The sequence below is a fragment of the Desmodus rotundus genome, chromosome 8 (assembly GCF_022682495.2).
Source record: "Desmodus rotundus isolate HL8 chromosome 8, HLdesRot8A.1, whole genome shotgun sequence".
Lineage (NCBI taxonomy): Eukaryota > Metazoa > Chordata > Mammalia > Chiroptera > Phyllostomidae > Desmodus > Desmodus rotundus.
In genome coordinates, this window is record NC_071394.1 from 102,422,759 (window position 1) to 102,440,595 (window position 17,837).

Below are 17,837 nucleotides of genomic sequence, written 5' to 3' on the forward strand. Positions count from 1 at the left end.
ATCTCACCTACAAGTGGAACCTAACAAACACACAAAACAAACAAGTGAGCAAAATAGAACCAGAGACATGGAAATAAAGAAAAAACTGATGGTAAGATGGGAGAGGGATAATGGGGGAAAGAAGAGGAAGGGTCAAGGAATGTGTATAAAAGACCCATGGACAAGGACAATGGTGGGGAGAGGATTGAATGTGGGAGAAGTGGAATAGGACTGGGGAGAGCAATGGGGAGAAAATGGGGATAATTTTAATTGAACAACAATAAGAAAAAAATTTTTAATAAAAATTAAAAAAGGTAAAAAAAAGTAAATGATTCTAATATCAGATTTTTTTTTTAATGCCAAAATAATGACCTCTTCTTTCGACTACTCCTGACTCGGATGTTTTCCTCCATTCTGTCACATTGGCTTAAAGCTCTCCACATTGCCACTTCTGGTAAAGTAGTTCCCATTGGGCTTCCCTCCCCTCCTGCCTCATTCAGCTCTGCCTTTACACCCCTCATCCTCTAGCCAGTTGGGTTTTTTTTTCTCTCTCGTTATTCCCAAGTTCTGACAATCACAGATTCATCCCTGAGCCCTTGCATCTTTATTTTGTGCTATTGCTTTATAGAGTGTCTGATCTTTTTAAGAATTTAACTCTTGCCAACGTGTTAGTCTCCATTTTCATCCTATGCTGTGACAAAGTTTTACTGAGTTATTTTTCTTTGATTCTGTTTTTACTCTTTTATTCATCTCCCTCATCCTACTCCTTCCTCTTTGTACCACTTGTATTTATATCATTACTCATCTAAAAACCCTTCCATACCAACTATTTGCCAGAATTTTTTTTATAAGGAAAGCTCCCAGGCTGTTTTCCAGGCTCATACGAATTTCCCTAGAGTCAAGATTGGGTCTGAGAGTTCTTTTGCCCTTTACTCCTCCCCTTCCAACTGAGACTGGCACTGCTAGGCTGCTCCTTGAGTTACTCTCTTTCATCTCTCACTTCACTGACAATTTGCATCTTGCAAATACAGCTTGCCTATGCAACCTTTTCCCTGCTTCTTGAGAACTTGAGGCTAAACCTGACTCGGGAAAGCCCTGCCACCACTCTGCACGTGCATTCTCTACGTTTTAAACAAGGGCTTGCAATACAGGGTGTGCCATCTACTTTGGAGAAACGGCCTCTGGCATTTTTGTCTGAGGCCTGCAACCACTAGAATCCTCTCTTAGTATCTTTCTACATCTGCATGTGATTTCTGTGGCTTTGGGATTATTTTCCATTATATCAAGACTGGAGATTTCAGTTCTCTGATTTCATTGAAAACGGATTTGTATTTTTCAATCTTCTATTTTCCTATTGCTTCTACAAAATGTGATTTCCTACATTTCAAAACTAGAATTTCTCTTTTCCTTTTCTTGCTCTACCCCAGTGTTTTTTTTTTTAATACAACTTGTTCTACATAATAATGTAGTATATGGAATACCTTTTTGATGTCTAGCCACTTTTCTAAAAATATACAACCCTGCATATTCAATAGGTTATGTTCCTGTTCCTGGAAAGTTGTTACCAATTAGATCATGACAAGGATCTCAAGATTGTCCTACTTTATGATTAGAGATTTCATTCCTAACCAAGCTCTTGCCTCTTAGCTTTTATTGGAGGTGTTCTTAGATCGACCAACTACGTGTAATACCTTGTATAGACAGCTGTATAACAACAACAACAAAATAAATTTTAAGTGCAGATGAAGTGACTAAATAAAAATATGACAGTGACTATTGGTAAGTTTTGAGTGGATATGGAAATGAGAGAATGGATGTGAATTTATAAGAAAATTAGCATAGGAGTTGATTGCCATCAGAGCCAAACTAATCATCTGGCCAATTCACTTGCCCAATAGCAAGCAAATGGTAAATGTATTTGACCAGTAACCAGTTAACCAGTAACTGATCCCACAAAAATGTTTTCTAAAATACATAATAGAGGAGACTGGTGCGGACCAGAAGGAGATGGGGGTGCAGCTGCTGTCTGGGTGAAGACTGCAGTCTGACTTCCCTCTTTCCTGTAAGAGTCACCACAACCTATGGTTTTCATAGAAGCTTCCTTCAGTCACTGCAAGGCAACCTCATCTGCCACCCTCCTCTGATCTTTGTGCTCCAGCAGCGCCATCCTGCTCTCAATTCCTCTTGTCCAGCTCAGGAGCTGTATACAAGGGGAGGCCCCTGGCCAAAAAAAAAAAAAAAAAAAGGAATTATCTTCTGGAGGGCAGCCCCTTGTAGTACAGGCTTCCCCCGCTAGGTGAGTGTTCTAGGAACCCATCTGTATCAGCGTACCAGCTGGCATTGTTATGAGATGCTACAGTCAGCTTCAGTGAATTTTTTTTTTTCTGAAGACTTTTTCAACACATTTGCCCATTTCATGCTGGGTGATTTACAAGTGCACCCACCTGTTTACACCACACCGAGCATTCATCAGGTTTTGACCAAAAGCAGCATGACCCCTGTGCCCCAACAGCCCTATTCACCTGATCTCACCCCAAGAGACTTAATTTTGTTTCCCCAGAAGAAAAAAGTCCTCAAACAGGTTTTGCACTAAAAGGCATCAAAATCAGATGAGTTCAAAAACTGTTTTGAGCAGTGGAAAAAACATCTCAGGTGTATTGCATCAGGTGGAGGGTACTTTGAAGGTAAGTGAAGTTTAAACATGTAAGAACGAGTACACAATTTTTTATAAATAAATTCCAGGGGTTTTTGGGTCCCCCCCATATATGTTGTTGCCTTTGCTTGGCCTGCTCTTCCTCTGCTTCCTCTTACCAACTTCCATTCCTTTCTTAAATGCTCCCTCTTCCTTGACACCTGCCCTTAGTGCTCAGTGGAACTTTTATTTGCCTTGTCAGTCTGCCTGGAAAATGACTGTATCCCTCAGTCCAGTGCAAGTTTCCTAAGGCAAGAACCATGTCTCGGTTCTCTTCATATATGTTTCTTATATGTTTATTTAGTCTTAATTGATTTAGCTACTTTAAAATTTTTTGGGAAAGCATTAGATTCCAAAAATATTCCCATGAGTGAGAAGTATCATGGTTAAAATAAAGATAAAAGAGGTCAGAAACCATTTGTCACAGGTAGAAAAAACGGTACCTAGTGTGAAGTAACTCCTGAAAGTGAATTATTTACCTTTGTCTTCCGCACACCATTAGCCCAGGGTCTGACACCAACTGAACATTAATTAGTAACAGTTTAACTGAGTTGCCCATCTAAGAGCAACTAACTCACCAGCACAAGTGGTAAGATATGGAATTGCCACACAGTTTAGCTGCTTGAATTTTTTATCTTTAGATGTCTCATCTAGAAGCTGCTCCTGAGACAAATGTGAGAAAGCTGTGGTAAAGGAGTGTCCTCAGAAAGGCTACCTGCGGCTGCCAGGGTCCCGAACTCCCCACACCAGGCACACAAGTGCAGTGTGGGGGCTACAGGGCTTCCTTTCCTGCCTCCTTGTGATCCCTGGCTTCTGCTGGTCCCATTGTGGGACAACCCGTGCTCTCCACATTGTCACCTTGCTTCTCACCTTCGGTGTAATGGCTTTCTATGGCTTTCTACATTTCTTATCAGAACCATCATGGGAGCAGTGCCTTTTCCTTTTATCTGCCACTTTTAAGTATTTGAAAAGATTCTATGTGTTTTTTTTTCTCATAGTCTGCTCTCTACTTCGCGTTTCCCCTCATATGTCCTTTGTTCCATCCACTGTTTGCTCTTCCCTTCCCAGTAGGTGATCCAGCCAGAAGAGGCAGCCACGATGCCACCCGCACAGGTGTGGTCACCTGTGGGAAGCTGAAACCGTCTAAACTGACCTTTTGTCCACTTCAGCATGTGATAGATACGATAAAGGAGGTTTATAAAGATAAAAAGAAAACTATTTAAAATTATTTTGAATGCCCCTGCCTCATGGGCTGGGGTGCTTCTTGGTAACAGGAGGGCCCTTTCTAAGCGCCATGTCCTTAACAGTGGAGGGTGCAAGTTCAGAGGCAGAGCAGTTGCAGCGGCTTTACATTGCTCTGCATGATAAGGGGTGAGAATAAATGAGATGAGAATAGAGAAATCTAGGAGAAAAGAGGCAGGGATGACGGTGCCCAGACCCTGTCATGTAGGGGGGACAAGAAAGAGAGATGATATGGCCCTTCCGCCTCCCACCCCAGCCCTCTAGCAGACGTATATGCTAAGGGGACTTTTCCAGGGAAATGCCATGTATTATGCAGCTGTGTTCTAGGAACTTTCATTGAAATCATTGGAAACTGTATATTTGTAGGGTTACATTGCTTGTGGAAGGGAGTGCTAAAAAGCAAGGGTTTCGTGTCGAGTTGGGAGTGTTGGGGCAGAATGAAGTCAGCCTGCTCAAACCTTGATCTGACTTTGACTAATAATGTTGATGCATGATGTTTACTCCGGCCACTACCCCATGTCTCCCAGGCGTAAATGTCTTACATGGTAAGGAACTGACGTCCCCAGCCCACAACACCTTTCATTTGGAAAGCAACATTTCTCAGAACTCGTATGGCCAAAGCCAAAATTTCAAGTGGAAATATAAAATAATTAACAGTGATTACTATACTATTCTACAGCACTAAAGTCAGATTGCTAATTTATGAATAATATATATTACAAGTTTCATACGCATAAAACTTGATGTACTCATAAAATTATCGTACTTATAATCTTAAATTTGTTTATTCAGCCAGTTATTCCAAATGTATTTATTGGAGTTTAAGTTTTTGTTTGAAACGAAACTGCAAGCTGCTGAGCTCAAATAAATATAGCAGTATCTATTTTTTCTAGTTCATATAAAACACTATAGTAAGTATGGGAAGCTATTACAGTTTTCAAGACTGCAGACTGCATTCTCCATGATTTTCAGGTGACATAAAAAAATAGCTTCTTTTTTGTTGTATTTTTTCCATTACCATTTAGTCACCTTATACTCCCTCCCTCCCCCAACACCACCCCCCCCACCGCCAATCACCACACTGTTGTCCATGTCCATGAGTCTTTTTCTTTTTTGGTCAGTCTTGTTACCTGCTAACTCCCCCCTCAACTTTAGCTGTCATCCTGCTCTCCATCTATGGGTCTGTCCCCATATTCCTTGTTAGTTCAGTTTGTGCATTAGATTCCACATATGAATGAAATCATATGATATTTGTCTTTCTCTGACTGGCTTATTCACTTAGCATAATGTTCTCTAGGTCCATCCTCACTGTCACAAAGGGTAAAATTTTCTTTCTTATGGCCGAGTTTTGAATGTTGACTTCTTGTATAGATTTCTGCAGACCTTCAGAGCACACTGTTGAAATTCTAGGACTGCACAGCAGAGATTCTTGCCCCATGAGATTCCTCCAAAGCAAAATTTACTTCATATTTCCATGGTAGGTGATGCTCGTGCCAGCTGTCTGTCAGGGGAATTAGGACAGTATTAAGGAAATATCCGTTGGGGAAATAAGTAATTCTGTATCAGAGTGGCTCAGAATGCACTCTTCATCATACCATAAAACTAGTGTCCAGGTCCCATGAAGCCAGAAGATGATGCTCCAAATTCATGAGGAGAGAGAATGTGGAGAGAGCAAAGAACACTCAAAGTGGTGGGAACCCTAACTCTGCAGTAAGAGTACCTGTGGTTTTCTGCCACAGCCTAGAAGATAGAAGCCAGCATTTTGCTCACTTTGAATGGTAGTGTCTATGAAAACATTGCAATCATTATACATCATAAAATAGGATCATTATGTTATATCTGGTATACATATAATAACAGAGGAAAAGTTTGTAATAGACACAATTAGATCATCTTTAGAGGAACATAAAACTCAGTTAAAATAAAGAAGTGGCTCTGCCCCATTTCTGCGGAAGGGTGATACTCTATCATATTTAGATACACTGGTTTGGGGCTAGAGCAAGTGCAAGCCAGGAGTAACTGGATTTGTTCATCCTGTCAATTAATTAACTGTTGCATTTAGAAATACATAATAAATGAAACTTATTTTTAACTAAGTTTACATGTGTGGATTTGAAGGAAGAGCTGGATTTCTGTAGGGGGATACTGGTATATGGGAGGGCTGACATTTCCAGGAAGAAAAGCAAAATGTGCAAAAAGGTAGGGGTAGGAATAGGTGTGATGATGGAGACAGCAGTATATAATTTTGGAGAAAGAAGGCAGAAGCTTTTTAGAGGTGTTCTTGGAGTTAAAACTCAGACGGATAAACTGGAAGAGCAGAGGGACCAGAATGGATGGAGCCAGGGAGCTCGGCAAAGAAAGAGGCCTCTTAAATTGAGGCCTGAGGTGGTACAAGCTCTTGTAAAGGTGCTGGAGAGTAAGGGGTACATCCAAGGGGCATTTCTGAAGAGGAATGATGTGGTTTTTGTGACAAATTGGCCATAGGGGCTGAATGAAAAGACTAAAGTGAAGAATGTCTAAAAATTTCCTCACCTGGGGGACCAGAAGGGTTCCAGTGCCCTTGAGTGAAGTGGTCAAGTTGGAAGGGAATTCAGTTTGAAAGAAAATTAAGAAAGGGGCTAAGGCTATGTTTTGGTCCCATTGGATTTGGTGTGACATTTGAGTACTGAAGTAGAAAGTATTAAGAGGCCTTAAAATGGGGGTGTTCTGTGAAGGTGGGAGGTCAGGATAGAAGTTGTAGTTCTCAAAGTCATCAACTTCAAATCCATACAGATAAAAGTGGATGAAATCTCAGAGTAAAAATAAAAGCATAAGTTCTGACTCGAAGGTTGGGGAATTGGTGCTACGTGAGTTTTTTATGTAGTTATTTTTGGCAGCCAGTACTACATTTCATTCAATTGATGATAACAGTCTAAGATTGGGGAAACATATTTCCTGTTTTTCTATAGGTTTTCCATTATTTCTCTAGTCAAATTTAGCCATTACCATCAAGGAGGTGTATTTGTTTTAGTGATGAACTTTTCTCTAGCAAGCATTAAAAAACAGTCCTTTCTGGCTGCAGATTTTTTTAAATGACACAAACACAACCCATTTTTCCCCTTAATTTCCAATTCTGAGTTTTCTGACGATGAACTGCACAGCAACAGAAGAGAGAGGAAGAAGGCGGTGGGTAGAGACAGATCTTTCTATAAAGATCAGCAATTCTCTGTGCTTTTATCCCAGGCAAAGATTACATTTAACACCCAGGGGTCTCAGCTGCCTTAGATCCTTTTCAGAATGAGTAGCTGTGGCACTGCAGATAGTTTGGGGTGTCCTTTCATTTTTGACAGTATTAAATATATACCCCAGTGAGCCATAAATCAGTGATTTATCTAAGAATAAATCATATCTCTAATAAGGGACCACTTCTTTCAAATTGAACAGTACATTATATTAAACAGATGGACTTTTGCAAAAATACAAACTGTGTCAGCCAGCCATTTTTAATGAATATAACTTGAAATTCCTCTTTCTTTAGGAGAAAGAGATTTCTCTTCAAAAGGGCAAAACGGAGGAATTTTCTGAGTTTTCTTGGCTATTGTATGTACTTTATTTGATATTCCAGCTACAGGAGAGTTATGGTTCCTCCCAGATTTTTCACTGTTCAGGTTGTTTATTTAGGAAGGGAAAGGAAAGAAAAGAACCCTTAGGGGCTAAAGTTGGTGGAAGCGCAGCAGGACAGGGTCAGACGTGGACTGATTTTGTTTGTGCGTATGTGTATTTCACACTGCACTTATTCAGTGTCATCTCAGAAGCTGGGTGGGCCTCATTTGGTTTCTTATCTCTGGTGCTTAGCATGGTAGGTACCTGGTAGATGTTTGGCAACTGTCTACTGAATAGATATCAGACATGTTGTGTGCTAAAATGATAATGATTATGTCTTCAGTATTCAGATTCCATCTTTGACTCTTCTGACTTACCAGAGACATGATCTGTCCCCTTACCACCATTAGACTGGAAACAGAGCTGGAAAAGAGAAAAGATTTTAAATACGAAGATGAATCTATTTTTCTTTTCATCCATAGCATGAGGTATTTTATAAGCATCTACATCTCTGATGGAACACATTCATATGTTTTATTTAGATTGTTTTAATTAACAGATTTCAGTGGTAGGCAGTGAAAAGGAGAAGGGTGTGGGCATCGGCAGGAAGGAAGCTGATTCCTTTAAAGAGCTGTAATCTAAGAGACCTGCTACCAATAAAGATGAATACATGGATCAATCGTAGACAGATGTAAAAACTGAACAAGTGAAGATAGATGTAAGTATGATGGAGACATCAGTTTCTGGTAATATGGTGAACTAAACTAATCAGAAAATCCCCCTCATACAAAATACCTGATAATACGGAATAAAATGTTTAACTACACGTAGGCTTAATCCATAGGAATGTGATGTTCCACTGGAACAATCTGAGCTTAGAGGAATGTCCTGGTGTGTTTGTTGGTTGTGCATAGAACTGAGAAGTAATTCTTGAAGGTGATGTCTATAGATAAATTTGGATGGCCTTTCTTCTTAAGTCCAATTTGTCCACCAGTTTTCTCCTTCAAGAATTGGAGTATAAGGCCCAGCAGATAGATGGAGAACAGTAGATATGAACCAGGTTCAGGTTCTACCAGGCCAATTGGAGTGCATAAGTAGGACTTTCTCCTATGCAGGTTTAGTAAAAGCTTGGCAACTAGTGATGAGGGAGTCAGGAGTTGAGAATTAGGTAACAGCTGTAACCCTTAGAGACCCATATATCCTCTCAAGGAACGACAGCATCAGCTTATGTGAGTATTTCTAGAAAGACCTACTCATCTCTGTGGCAAAGATGGTTGAGGGCTCCCTGAAGCTGAAGAATGCTAGACTTTGAGCTGAGTTGATCTCTGACAAGAAAGGTCCTACCTTGGTACTTCAACCAGAGACTGACCACTTGCTTTATGATTTATGTTTAGTCCATCAGTCTTGAGATTGCCACACTTAAGGTCACCAGCTGCATCTGAGTTCCAAAGACTAGACAAAGAAAACTAACAATACATTTAGGTAGACTCAGAAGACCGAGGGATAAAAAACAAGCCAAAAATCCAAAACAGGAAGTCCTAGTTAAATAGAATTGCTGGATGAAGCAAATGTCATCTACACAAAAGTATACAGCAATTAGAAAGATTTACTTACCACAGTGAAATGAATGTCTAGATGTAAGATATTAATTAAAAGCCATAAGATTAATTGAGTTGAGAGTATGGTCACAGTTGTTACCCAAATTGGTGGTCTAGAAGATCAAGTAGAAAGAATATCTCACACATAGCAAAAATACAGAGAGGGAAAGATAAGGACTCAGAATATAGACCAAAAGAGCTAATATGAAAATAATGAGTTCCAGAAGGAGAAAAAAAAAAGCACATAGAGAAGCAATAATTATATAATAGAAAAAAAATATCCCTGAGCTGAAGACAGACAAAAAGCTATAGACTGAATCCAGAAATCCAAGTTTCAGGTAGGATTATTGAGGAAGGATACACTCAGGCACATTCTATAAAAGTCCTAAACTTCAAGGAGAATGAGAAAATCTTACAAATTTTCAAACAGAGCAAATTTCTTACAATGAAAGGGAATCAGAGTGGATCAGACTGGGAGACAGAGATAGGTACATAATATCTGTAGGTCGTGGGAGAAAACGACTGCAACCCAGGGATTCTATCCCGGCCAAGGTGCTACTTACCTATCAGGGTGAGAGAAAAATATTGGCACAAATGCAAGAACTCAAAGTATCTACTACCTCCTGCATACCAATCTGAAGAAAATGTTTGAGGAAGAATTCCAGCCAAATGAATAAATGGTGCAGAGACTTTTAAAAAGGGAAACAAAGAAGAGAGACAAGAATGGTGAACAACAGACACGTTTATAATTTACTTTAAATGGGGCATAATAGAGTGACTGTTAATGTTTGTAATATAACCACCAAATTAGGATTTTCAGAATGAAAAAGACATACTTAAAGAGAAAATATAATTAAAATCTGGAACTTTTAAAAGTATTAAACTATTTAAGCAAAACCTAAGAATTTGGGGGTGCAAGTGTGGGGAAAAAAGCACTCCAATTTGACCTCATCTAGGAGGGGGAGTTAAAGAAGAAAATCTTATTCTAAGGGTCTCTTCATACAGCATTAGAGGACAAAGGGAGAAAAAAAACGCATTACTGGTAGAAAGAGTTATCTATAGAACAGTATAGAGAAATATATGCTTAATTATGAGTATCAGGAAAGTTCAATAGAAGTGTACAGTAGGAAGGTCTTGCATCTGTGAGGTCTGGCTGGGAGTCCCTGCTGGAACGTGCAGCTGGACTGAGGGGAATGAATAAACTAATGGAAGATAGTGGATGAATGATTGCTCCAAACGTTTGTTCCTAACTGACCTGCATAGGACTGTATAATGTTGGGTGCTTTTGAAAACATGAAAAAATGTGTATGATAGAATTTACAAATTAAGAGACAAAAAAGGATAAATGGCAATCTGACCAAATTAAAACTATTGTAATAACAAATAGTCAAAAGAGATAAACAAGGATATAGAATATACATAAATTTGGAAATAATAAAATTAAATACATCAATTTTTACCCCAAATGTGCATAAGCAAAATTTTCCTATTATGAGGTAGATACTACCAGATTGGGTTTCAAAAACAAAGCCCTATACACTTTATGAATTGTTTTGATTGGTTTATATTTTCACAATTTTAGAAATAACATTACCTTATAATATTTCAAGTAATAAGGAACACTTGCATGGGGGGGAGGTGGGGAAAAAGGTGAAGGTGAAAACCACTCAGGGCAAAGGAAAACAGATATTAATGCCAGGTAGGGTGGAATATAAGAATAATTACATTAACCAGTAAAATATAAACAAAACCTCAACTTCGCAATGAAGTCCCACTTCTGGGGCTGAAGACTTAGAAAATATTTTAAAGAGCAAAATTTTTCAATTTACTCTCTAGTTTTTAGATAAAATGTGATTCAGAAGGAGAAACCAGAAGACAGAATACTTTGTCCCCATTCAAAAGGAAAAGAAAGGTTTAAACTAGTCATCATCTTGTTACAAAATGACTTCAGACTCTGTTTTTCCAATAGGACCAGTGCCATCAGCGAGAAAGGCTTGATCAGTTCCCCAGAGATTGTGTCAAAGAAAAGTTGTATTCTTACATTCTGCAAGAATTGTTGCATTGAGATGATTTTCAAAGAAATCCCCACGAAAGGAAAATTACAGTATTCTGTCCTCCAGGTGATAAAGACCTGCATCCACAGCCTGAACCCTGGCTTTGGAATCAGGTTCTCAAAAAGCATGACTTTTTATCTAAAACCTATTTTCACTTATCAAGTTAGGTTATGCAAGCTTGTTATTCTCCCTGACTCTTAGTTTTTTCATCTACAAAATGGGAGTGCTGATAATAACAATGTAAAAAATACTTCCTTGACTTATTTGATGTGTCAGTAGCATAATTCAGATGCAAGCATAATCATGAAAATGGTGCTTTGAATAGGTAAAGCACACAAATGCTACAAAGTAGTTTAAATAAATGTAGAGTTTTATGTTTTCCAAAGTTGTAATTGTAAGCTTCTTAAGATCACTGAGGAGACCTGTGAGAGTAATTAGCCCACAGAGAAGATTTTAAACATGGACTCTTAAATCAGGAAATACAGAGCAATGTCAGAGATAATCTAGTCCAACGTGCTTGTCTGGTTGAGACAAGTAAGACTCCAAGTTGGTGAAGTGAGTGGATCCAGGTTATTGGCTTCTCAGTGATAGTTTGGGCACTAAAATTCCCTTGGCTCTCCTCCTTGTATTTTTGTCCCCACAATGTGAGAAGGCTCATTTTCTGGTATAGAGCCTCCCACTTGCAAGATGCCAGCTTATAAAAGCTTTGATCACTCCCAGCTACCTCCCTATCCATGAAATGACCTCTTGTGATCATCCCGCTTTCCTTTCCCTGTATGCACCTTTATAACATTGCAATACAAAGACTGGGCTGCATTTGTCTGTCTTATCTACCAGTCTGATAGTTCTTTAAGGGCAGGGTCCATGACATTTCCTTCCTTCCTCCCTTCCTTCCTTCCTTCCTTCCTTTGTACCTCAGTCTTCCATTGTAAGACCTTGCATGGATTAGATGAGGCCCAGCCACATTATGAAGGGTTATCTGCTTTACTCAATGTCTGCTGATTTAAGTGTTACTCACATCTAAAAATACTTTTACAGCAACATCTAGACTGGTGTTTGACCAAACAACGGGGAACCATAGCCTAGCCAAATTGGTACATAAAATTAACCATCACATATGGTGATAACAGGAAAAGAGATTGTGGTCAGAAAGCCAGATGTTTGAATTAGTGAATTTGGAGGTAGAGCCATATGACAGAGTCTATGGAGTGACCGTGGATGTGGCTAAGTGGGGTGAAGAGAAGACGGTCACTGGACATGTGAAGGTCAAGAAATAGAGAGTCCGGCACAACAACTGGATTCATCTATGGTACTTAGATAATGAAGTCATCTAGGATGCTGTTAGATAAGCTAGAGAGGAAGAATTTGAGCCATGAGTAAAAATATTTACTGAATGATGGGGTCATGATCAGGAGGAAGAAAGATGACCAAGAAAGGGAAGAGAGGGTGATGTAATCAAATGGCATAAATCTTAATGAAGACTGTTCTAACCCTCAGCTCAGCCATTGGGTAGTTTTAAGCAAATTACCTAATCTCTGTGTGCCAGTGCTTTTTTTGTTTCTCCAGCAGAAATTCCAATCCTACTTTTATATTCAAAGGCTATTGTAGCAATCAAGTATGGTGGTAAATAGAAAAGTATTTTGAAAAACTAAACGGCAACAAAACTGATTAGAGAGAAGGAGGATTTTTTGATAATGATAATTATTAGGCACTGGAGTATGTTTCTGAACAAAGCTAAGGGATGTCTGGTTTTGATTCAAAGGAATTGTTGTAGCCAGCTCCATGATGACCACTGCCCCCCCCCCCCAAATAATCTCACTTCCTGGCAACCACACCCCTGTGTAGGACCCTCCCACATTTAATAGGATTGACTAATAGAACAAACAGAATGTAGCAGAAGTGATGGCATGTGACTTCCAAGGCTAAGTCATAATGAAGCTCTGTGGCTTCTACCTTGTTCTTGGATCACTTGCTCTGGCAGAAGCCAGTTTCCATGTCATAATACATGGTAGCCCCATGTACAAGGAACTGAGGCCTGCTGCCAACAGGCATGTGAGTGAGTCATGTTGAAAGCAAATCCTCTCGCTCCAGTTAAACTTTCAAAAGACTGCAGCTCCAGCCAATGTCCTGACTGCAAGACGAGAGACACTGAGCCAGTAATAACCACATACGCTGCTCCTGAATTCCTGACCAACAGAAATTGTGACCAAAAAATGCTTATTGTTTTAAGCTTTAGGGTAACTTGTTATGCAGCAGTAAGTAAATAATATAAAAATAATATAAAAGATGTTTGTTTCAAATGAATCTTAAACCCCTTCTATATTCATGCTTTCTATTATGTATAGAAATGAAAGTAGATACTTAAAACTGCGTGCTGATAGATATCAGGAGACATTTCTGTTGTGAAGCCTCGTGTGAATCTCTTTTGCTCCGTAGACTTCCACTTACCTAGCTGCAAAATGAAGGGTTTCTTTGACATTCTCCAGGCCCCCTCTAGCTGACGACTCTGGGAGCTCCCTCATGAATGAGATAGTTGGCTCACAAAACACACATGCCCTTACTATGATACCAACTTAAAGTTAAACAGAGAAATTTAGCCCTGGCTGGTGTGGCTCAGTGGATTGAGTGCCAGCCTGCAAACCAAAAGGTTGCCGGTTCGATTCCCAGTCAGGGCATAAGCCTGTGTTGCGGGTCAGATCCCCAGTTGGGGGTGCACGAGAGGATACCACACACTGATGTTTCTCTCCCTCTCTTTCTTCTTCCCTTCCCCGCTGTGTAAAATAAATAAATAAAATCTTTAAAAAAATAAAGTTTAACAGACAAGTTCCATTGACTAAATTTTTATAAAACTATTTTTCAGAGAGAAGGCAGACTAGAGCAAGGCCAAGGATGTGGCTAGAGGGCAGACATCAGGTCCAGAGGCAGAAAGAAAGGCCAAACCAAAAAGGGAGAGAATGTAAGCAATTCTAAATTCAATCTTTCTAAAGCAGTTTTCATGACAGACACCAAAAATGTGTTGCATACAGTTCTACCTTAGTGATATACCTGGCTATATATTTATATGTTTCTGTTCCTTCTAGATTTGTTTTGCTTTATAAAAAAATGTTGCATTTCACTAAATTAAATTTTTGGAGTTTCTTCTACGACTATGTGTCTTCAATAACTAAATGATTTGAAAATTGAAAAAAATAGCTGAATATGTCATCTAATATTTTAGATATCTATAATGTTTACACAGTGAGTTTTTTCAGCCATGATTTACTTCATCAACTTCCTCCATGTGCCCATTTTAAAAAGTAGGAGATTCAATCATATTAAGTCAGTTAAATTGTATATATACATTTAGCTTCAGAAACAGGACTCCGTACTCTCCCATTGGCTTTAACTTCTGCGGGGCACTTTTGTAATGGAAATTGACCTGGTTAGGGTAACTCAGTGTAGCTAGTTTGTGTTCCCAAGAGAGTCCCTGAGGCACATCATCCTCTATTAGTTATGGCTTAGGTGCTTCTTCCAATCCATCTTTCACTTCTCCCCTTGTCACAAAACATACAATACATATATCCATAGAACTAATCTCCTACACAATTTGCCCTAAATTTGCAGGAAATGTGGATTCTGTCTTATTTGCTTTTAGGGTGATGTAAGCATTTGCTCTTGATAAATATTGCTATTAACTTACTGTATCAGGCAATATCATACGTATGTGCCTTCTCAGATCCCGTCAGCATTGCCACCTCCCGTCCCTCAGCCACTTGTTCTGCTCAGTGGCTCCTGCTTACCAACCCTATTCAAACCCCAAATTTCCCACTGCCTTGTGCCTAGCGGTTGCTTGTGTGGCAACCCTGAGCCTCCCCCCTAGGCCATTATAGTACAGCCAGGCCAGCCAGGTGCAGGTCTGGTCTCTGTCTCCTCCTGCCCTGTCTGGACTTTAATGAGCTGTCACACCACAGACATAGCGACCTCACAAGAAAGCCAGGTTTCACAACCTGGAAGTCCCAGGTGAGGAGAGGAGGATGGTAGTGGTAGTTCTCTAGTGGGTGAAATTTGACCAATAAGAAACAAGTATGGGCAGGGAATTCACCTATAAAATTTCCTCTCCATCTTCCCCATGCAGTGGGCAAACCACAGCTTCTCAAGCTGCCTTGCAGGACCTGCAGGTGTGTCTGCAAGGACACCTCTTTTCTCTTCCAGGCTCCCTGGGAGGCAGTGACCAAAGAAACCATGCATCATCTTTCCCTTCTTCCTGACCCACTTTCCTTTATGTTCTCTGTGTCCTGGGATTTTACCTCCCAGATGAAGACTCAGCTCTTAATCTTTGCCTCAGACTTTGTTTACTAGGGAACTTGGGCTAAAATGCTAACTATTCCAGTATTATTTTCTATATTAACACATTTATACTCCTGTCCTATCTTTCTCTTCAAAATCCATAAATGGTCTTTGGAGATTTGCCTGCCTATGTTGGTCTATATCAACAGTTTTAAACCTGTTTTTAAAAAATCTCATTGAACATATAAACTAATTTCTAAATTCTGCAGCATGCCAAAAAATATTTTTTTGCCCATCTGACAAAAAATATAGGTATAATTTTAATTCATTCACACTGGATGGCTGTTTTTGTGTTGGCTGTTGTCATTTTTTTATTTGACAATCTAAGGGAAAAGAGTCAGTACCGCAGCACACCAGTTGAAAAATGCTGGTTTACATCAAAATTTTACCAATGTTTACATATATATCCTTTGAAAATATAATTTCTCTTCTATGATTACAGGTAAGGGAGCTACTCTGACCTCCTTACTGGTTCTCATACATTGCAGGCACATTCCCACCTTTGTATCTGCTTTTCCTTCTGCCTAGACTATGTTGATCCAGAAATTCACCTTCCTTCACCTCCTTCCTCACTCTGCTTAGTGAGTTTTTCACTGATCATCCTATTTAAACTTGTAACTCTGCTCCTCTACTACCAACTCTTTGTCTCCTCTCCTTCTTTATTTTTCTGTATAGTTTTATCACTATCTAATATACATTTTACTTACTTTGTTCCCCTGTCTCCTCCAACTAGAATATGGGCAACACAGCTAAGGCACGGATTTTCTGTGTATTTTCTTTACTGCTGTATCCCCCAGTGCCCGGAACAGAGACTGGCACATAAAAGTGCTCAAAAGTCTTTGTGAAATGGATGAATCTATCAATCAACCAATTGATAATATACATTAGATAGCAACTTCCTAGTGTTTCAACATTGACTCACTTAGTTCAATTTTGAGAAAAAACAGGATAATGTGCATCTCCAGGAGACCTAAATTAGGTTTATATGATGATTCCATGCACACAGTGAAAGGACCGAATTCATAGGGAAAATCTAGACCTTTATCACTAAGCACCAGTAGGCACTGAGAACCCACTGTGTACCTATTCCAAATGAGATCCTGGAGAGAAACAAATATAAGATATGGTTGTCCTCTTCACAAAGCTTATCAATTTGCCTAAGAAAATTGATGTTGCCCTATGAAATAATTAGAGAACTTTACATTAGTAAATCATGTGGATTTTGACTTTAAATACATTCACAGTTCAGGGATAAGAGAGGAAGCAGATGTTAGAATCCTACCTCTAGCTCTTCCACTTGAGTCATCGTTTTGACAATTGACTTAACCTTTTTGTAGTCTCAGACCTCACCCATGAGGTTGGGATAATCTCCCAAGGATTACTGAGAGGATTAAATGATACATGCAAGTAAATTGCCAAGCATACTGGAATTGCTTAATAATTATTCACAGTTCAAATGTTTCATTATTACTAAAATTTTTAAGAAGCTACATAAAGATGCTTTTATAGAGGTGGTGGGACTTGAATAAATAGTACTTGAGGGAAGAGAAAAAAGTAAAGGTAGGGGAAATAAGGAAAAAGCAAGTCCAGAAACACAGAGGCAGGGATGCACAGGGTGTGTGGAAAGGAGCAGTGCCCTAGGTGGTGGGGTGGGGAAGGGAAGGGGACAGGGGAATATGCAGCCAGATAATGTTGGGAGCTTGAACTTCAGATATAGCTCTCATCACTAGATTTTGAAGATCTTGGGAACTGAGAAAAGAAGAGAGAGAAGACTAGAATAAAGGGAAGAAAGAAAGAAAGAAAGAAAGAAAGACAGAAAAAAGTTGAGAAGCAAAAGTAAAGCCCAGCCATTGGCCAGAAATAGCCTTCTCATGTGTAATATTCTCTTAGAATTTATTTAAAGCATTAAGATGAGACGACAGTTCAGAGCACTGGATTAATTCCCTTTTCTTTCTTTCCCTCCCTTTCTCTCAACCTTTTATTAAGAAAATAAAAGAGACTTTGAAATATTAAGAGATAGTGGGATTAGAACCTTCTCCTGCCAGCCCCAGTCTTTCCTCCCCTATTAATTTCCACTTGATTAGAATTCTTTTTGAAGTGTTTAAAAATGGACAATAGGAAATAGAAGGGTGAGTTATTGAATATCAGTTAGACAGTATTAATATAATCACAGTTCCCATTTTTTATATAGACAGTTCATCTATATGTATAGTTTCCATTAGGAATAAAGTAGACACCCCCTCTCCCCTACCTCAAGTAATTATGATTTTTTAAAAAACTATAATGAAACTCTGAAAAGTTAATAGCTGATTTGGAAAATCCTCAGCTTAAAATATTTAATTAAAAAAAATAAGTTTTAGAACT